The following is a 7317-nucleotide window of genomic DNA, read 5'->3' on the forward strand; positions in this document are numbered from 1 at the left end:
TTAAACCTTAAATGAGTGAAAGATATGAACAAGGAAATAAGGCATAATCTTTTATATTGGTTCACTCTCTATTTCTAGAGAAGCTAATCCAGTTATCTAATCCACAATCTAAATTAGATTTCCACTATGCATCAAGAATTCTTACAAGCAATCATAATCAATCTACAATTCCCACCCCAAAAAAAGAGACTAAGGCATCCAACACTAGGACCCTATGAATATAAGCCTAAGAGAATCCTACTCTTAGCCAAAACTAGAAAACCCTATTCTAGCATGTTGTAAGCAATTCACGCATAAACACAAGACTGTGTAAAAACCATACACATGAAAAACCAAGTAGGAGAGATACAACCTGACTAATCTTTCCAGGAAAACCTTGTTGGATTGAGAAGTTGATCTTCTTCTACTCAAAAGAAACAACTCACTTCCAAGAAAAGATCTTCCAAATCACAAGATTAGGAAGTTGTGAGTTACTATAAAGCTCTTTTCTCCTCCTCTTTCATTCTTTATTGAAAAGCATATCTTGCTCATTCTGAGGCTAAGAAGTAATTTTCGAGATGTATTGAGTATTCTCTAATGATATCATGAGGTGTAGATGTGAACACAAGTTGGTTATTTATAGAAAAAATAGTTATAACCACCTGCAATCGATTAAATCTATAAGGTAATTGATTATTTCAATGAAGCAATCGATTAGATTATCTAAGTAATCGATTAAAGTGTTCATCCAACATTTGAAAAACAACTTAAGAACAATGTAATCGATTAGATGACCTAGGTAATCAATTAAAGTATTCTTGTTCACCTTTGAACAACTTAAACTATAGAAGCAAAGCTTCATGGTGAATCAAGAGTGATTCAAAGATGTTTTGATGATAACAAAAGATGATGACAAAGGTGATGACAAAAAGCTCAAAGGTCAATCAAAGAACAATTCAAGAGCTCAAGATAGAATCAAGAAAAATTCAAGACTCAAGAAGAAAGTTAAGAGTCAAGAATCAAGATTTAAGGATCAAGATCTCAAGAATCAAGATCAAGATTCAAGACTCAAGATTCAAGAATCAAGAAAAGGCTTAATCAAAATAAGTATAAAATGTTTTTCACAAAAATTGAGTAGCACATGATTTTTCTCAAAACATGTTTACCAAAGAGTTTTTACTCTCTGGTAATCGATTACCAGATTGTTGTAATCGATTACCAGTAGCAAAATTGTTTTGAAAAAGTTTTCAAATTGAATTTACAACGTTCCAATTAATTTCAAAAAGTTGTAATCGATTACCAGTGCCTTTGAACGTTGAAATTCAAATTCAAAAGTGAAGAGTCACATCCTTTCACATAAAAGCTTTGTGTAATTGATTACACTAATTTGGTAATCGATTACCAGTGATTGTTTCTGAATAAAATCAAAAGATGTAACTCTTCAAATGGTTTTTGACTTTTTCAAATTGGTTTTTAAGTTTTTTCTAAAAGTCATAACTCTTCTAATGGTTGTCTTGACCAGACATGAAGAGTCTATAAAAGCAAGGCTTTGTTTTGCATTTCAAGCATCTTGAACACTTATTCAATCAATCTTTTACAAGCCTTAAATCTCTTTGAACTTCTTCTTCTTCTTTGTACCAAAAGCTTTCCAAAGTTTTCTGGTTTTCTAAACCTTGAAAACTTGTGCTATTCATCTTTTCATTCTCTTCTCCCTTTGCCAAAAAGAATTCGCAAAGGACTAACCGCCTGAATTCTTTTTGTGTCTCTCTTCTCCCTTTTCCAAAAGAACAAAGGACTAACCGCCTGAATTCTTTTGTGTCTCCCTTCTCCCTTATAAAAGAATTCAAAATGACACAGTCTGAGAATTCTTTTGATTCTTCCCATTCCCTTATACAAAAGTGTTCAAAGGACTAACCACATGAGAATTCTTTTGTATCCCCATTCACAAAGTATCAAATGTTTAACCGCCTGAGATCTTTGTCTCAACACATTGGAGGGCACATCCTTTGTGGTACAAGTAGAGGGTACATCTACTTGGGTTTGACTGAGAACAAGAGAGGGTACATCTCTTGTGGATCAGTTCTAGTGGTGGGTACATCCACTAGGTTCAAAGAGAACAAGGGAGGGTACATCCCTTGTGGATCTTTGCTTGTAAAAGGATTTTTACAAGGTTGAAAGAAATCTCAAGGACCGTAGGTCACTTGGGGACTGGATGTAGGCACGGGTTGTTGCCGAACCAGTATAAAAACTCCTGTGTGTTTGTCTTCTTCTTCCCTACTGTTTTACTTTCCGTTGTGTATTTAATTTCCGCTTTTACTTTCTGTTAAGTTTCTCTTCTACTCCTCATTCTCTTAACAATTTAGTAAAAGCCTTAGAAGAGTAATTTTTAATTAGTAAAGGTTTAGGAATAATTAATTCAACCCCCCCTTCTTAATTATTCTGAGGCCACTTGATCCAACAAGTGGTATCAGAGCAGGTATCATGTAGAAAGTCTAATCACTTCAAGATAAATGGCCTCTTTAGATTCTTTGTCTTTCAAAAGTATTTTTAGGAACAGGTTATTCCAAGATCATGATGAAGAGCAAGTCAACTTGTGTCTCATGAAAAAATCTGATGAGAATAATAAAGAAGATTCTGTACGGAAGAAATGGTACATAGACAGTGGATGTTCCAAGCACATGACGGGAGATGTATCAAAATTCACAACCATTTTCCCCAAGAAAAGTGGACATGTTACATACAGCGACAACAATATCAGTAAAATCTCAAAAGAGGTAACATCTAAGCCATCTCTATGAATTAAGGTATGATTAGTATTTTCAAATAAGTTATTTTTGTGGCTAATAGAAAATAATTGTTGAAATTGGTTGATTGTGTTTACAATGTTTAAATAACTATATTTAGTTTTAATTTTGAATATGTATGATTAATTGAATTTTGTTTGAATTGATTAATGATTGAATTGTTTATGTTTTGTTTCTAAGATGATTAGATTCTGTTAAAAAATAAAAAAAATGTTTTGACATGTTAAAATAATTGAATTAAGTAAATAATTACCATGATATGTGTTGATGATTGTTATTTGATACTTAAAATTTAGTGTCTAATTAATCGATTACAGTAGAACAAACTTAATTCTATAAATTGAAGATAAGTCCAAAATTATTTAATTATGTTAAAATTTATTATAATTAATTAACTATATTTAGTTTAAATAATTTCAATATGCATGATTGAATTTTTGTCTTTGGTAATTGTGTCCAAGTAGTTGAAAGTTTGAAAATTAAAATTTGGAAGTTATTGGAACTTTGAAAATTAAAATTTGGAAGTTATTGGAAGTTGAAAGTTGAAAATGAAAGTTGGAAGTTGAAAATGGAAGTTATTGGAAGTTGAAAATTTAAAATAGAAGTTGGAAGTTGAAAATGGAAGTTACTGGAAGTTGAAAGTTGAAAATGGAAGCTGAAAGTTGGAAGTAGAAGTTATTGGAAGGTGAAAGTTGAAATTTTAAAAATTTTGAAATTTGAATTTTTTTTTGAAAGTATTGTGCATAGTTAGTTGATTGTTAATTAAATTTAATTAATTTGAAATGATTGATGATTGATTGTTCTTGAAAGCTATTATGATTTTTTTATATTTAAAAGTTATGTTGATTATTTTGATAATATATATTTTTAAAATGATTATGCATGATTTTTGATGTGATATGTGATTTGTCATTTATGAATGGTTATGTATGGTTTTATATCTCTTGTATGATTCTTGCATAACTTTTAATATGACATGTGAATTACTTGCTTAAGGTTCATTCATAAAATTTTTCAAAATCCATTATGTTATATTTATTTATTTTTATATAAGAATTTTCATATATAAAGTATCTTTTTGATTCTGAAACATGTGTTATCAAGCATGAGCATGATAAAGATATTGAGCATGCAGGTTTCAGAGAAAATAATGATTACATGATTGATTGAGTTCTTTGAACTTTTTAAGTTTTTAAATTATCTTTAACAAATCTGAATGTTTGATAATGCCTGTGATCTATATATCCTTCAATCCTTGTATAATTCTTGTTTGATATGTTTGAATTACTTGATTGATTGTTCAAAATATTTTTTATGTTTTTCAAAATATGATAGAACCTTCTATGTTAATATAAACTCATCTTGGTAAGTGTTGGTAGTCAATTAGCACTTAGTCTTAAAAAAAAGTAACTGTATTTTAAAAAAAAAATGTAGATACTAAAAGCCAACTTGTAGACATCTTCACAAAACCACTAACCAAAGACTCTTTCTAACTTAGACAAATGATTTGTGTTTTGATGACTTACGACTTATTTGTTATTTATGCACATATGCTTCTATTATAATATGAGGATAATTTATTATCGTGTTTGATTTCTATAAGCTTCTCTTTTCTTGTTTAATGATTATATTTTGTTTTTAATCCTTGTATTTGGGTATGTTTTTATGACATTTAAATACTTAGTATTTCTTTTATTATTTGATTAGTATGACTGAACATGATGATTATATTTACTTGCTCTTGGTTGTTTACGGTTATGAGTTTTAAACTCAATTACTTTGATGATATATGACTAGTGATATGTACTTTTATTTGGTTATTATGAATGACTTTCTGGATTATATGACATTCTATGAAGTATTATATTTTTAGTGTGATGAATGGTTATGATATCTTGTTTGATTGTTTTCTATTCTCATGTATTTGGCTATATTATTATGACATTTGAACAATTTACTATTTCCTTATTTGTATGGTATGTTTGAACAAATATTTAGTATGTTATTTGACTATGTGGATTTTATAATTAATCTATTCATGATTGTTGCTTCATGGTTCTTGCTTCATGATTTGGTTGATATTTTCCCATGGATGTTTGGTTATATTTGTAAGTTTTTAATTTGTTACGCACTTTGGCTTTTTGTTGATGCCAAAGGGGGAGAGAAATAGGGAATAAATCAAGAACTCACATGAGTAATCAACTTAATTTTAAGAGAAGCATAAATTCAAAAACAAAGGGGGAGAATTTATGTGAGTGATCGACTAGGAAAAAGTGAATGTGTGTTTCTTGATTTCAGAAGTTGTCATCATCAAAAAGGGGGAGATTGTAGAAGCAAAGCTTCATGGTGAATCAAGAGTGATTCAAAGATGTTTTGATGATAACAAAAGATGATGACAAAGGTGATGACAAAAAGCTCAAAGGTCAATCAAAGAATAATTCAAGAGTTCAAGATAGAATCAAGAAGAATTCAAGACTCAAGAAGAAAGTTAAGAGTCAAGAATCAAGATTCAAGGTTCAAGATCTCAAGAATCAAGATCAAGATTCAAGACTCAAGATTCAAGAATCAAGAAAAGGCTTAATCAAAATAAGTATAAAATGTTTTTCTGAAAAATTGAGTAGCACATGATTTTTCTCAAAACATGTTTACCAAGGAGTTTTTACTCTCTGGTAATCGATTACCAGATTGCTGTAATCGATTACCAGTAGGAAAATTGTTTTGAAAAAGTTTTCAAATTGAATTTACAATGTTCCAATTAATTTCAAAAAGCTGTAATCGATTACAATGTTTTGGTAATCGATTACCAGTGCCTTTGAACGTTGAAATTCAAATTCAAAAGTGAAGAGTCACATCCTTTCACATAAAAGCTTTGTGTAATCGATTACACTAATTTGGTAATCGATTACCAGTGATTGTTTCTGAATAAAATCAAAAGATGTAACTCTTCAAATGGTTTTTGACTTTTTCAAATTGGTTTTTAAGTTTTTTCTAAAAGTCATAACACTTCTAATGGTTGTCTTGACTAGACATGAAGAGTCTATAAAAGCAAGACTTTGTTTTGCATTTCAAGCATCTTGAACACTTATTCAATCAATCTTTTACAAGCCTTAAATCTCTTTGAACTTCTTCTTCTTCTTTGTACCAAAAGATTTCCAAAGTTTTCTGGTTTTCTAAACCTTGAAAACTTGTGCTATTCATCTTTTCATTCTCTTCCCCCTTTGCCAAAAAGAATTCGCCAAGGACTAACCGCCTGAATTCTTTTGTGTCTCCCTTCTCCCTTGTCAAAGAATTCAAAACGACACAATCTGAGAATTCTTTTGATTCTTCCCATTCCCTTATACAAAAGTGTTCAAAGGACTAACCGCCTGAGAATTCTTTTGTATTCCCATTCACAAAGTATCAAAGGTTTAACCGCTTGAGATCTTTGTCTCAACACATTGGAGGGTACATCCTTTGTGGTACAAGTAGAGAGTACATCTACTTGGGTTTGAATGAGAACAAGTGAGGGTACATCTCTTGTGGATCAGTTCTAGTGGAGGGTACATCCACTAGGTTCAAAGAGAACAAGGGAGGGTACATCCCTTGTGGATCTTTGCTTGTAAAAGGATTTTTACAAGGTTGAAAGAAATCTCAAGGACCGCAGGTCGCTTGGGGACTGGATGTAGGCACGGGTTGTTGCCGAACCAGTATAAAAACTCTTGTGTGTTTGTCTCCTTCTTCCCTACTCTTTTACTTTCCGCTGTGCATTTAATTTCCGCTTTTACTTTCTGTGAAGTTTCTCTTCTACTCCTCATTCTCTTAACAATTTAGTAAAAGCCTTAGAAGAGTAATTTTTAATTAGTAAAGGTTTAGGAATAATTAATTCAACCCCCCTTCTTAATTATTTTGAGGCCACTTGATCCAACATAAACGAGAGAGAAGTAATCGATTAATCCACTTGGTAATCGATTAAAGTAGAAACTTCTGAAAAATCAGTCATTGTCTCAAACAACAGTGTAATCAATTACAATACTGTCGTAATCGATAAAATTGATATGAGACTTAACTCTTTAAGATTCAGACAACTTGTTGTAAACTATTACGACAACTCTGTAATCGATTAAAACATAGAGTTTTTGCCTCTAAAGAAAAATTTCTAACTTAGAAAATTTTCTTCACTCATACTATAATAATGCACAATGCAAAACAGATATCAAATGTACTAAGATGCAACAATCAAGTTAACAATCAATACAAATGCCACTCAAAGGAGTTGGGCATGTAAAAGCCAAAACTTCTTCTAAAACTTCTTCAAACTTTTCCTTGAGCTTCAAGATTTAGCCTTAGGTTGTTCCAAGTTGTTGCTTCCCTTATCTCTAACAAAACTTTATTTATCTAAGTCTTGCTTTTTATTCTGTCTACTTTATTCTAGATAAACTTGTTTTTTTTTTATCTTTTTTTAAGTTACATTGAATTTATTTAAGGATTAATTGTTTTTTTAAATGCTATTCCAGATAAATTATATTTTTATAAATCAATATATAAACTAGTAAAA

Source organism: Glycine max, chromosome 10 (genome assembly GCF_000004515.6).
Source record: "Glycine max cultivar Williams 82 chromosome 10, Glycine_max_v4.0, whole genome shotgun sequence".
NCBI lineage: Eukaryota > Viridiplantae > Streptophyta > Magnoliopsida > Fabales > Fabaceae > Glycine > Glycine max.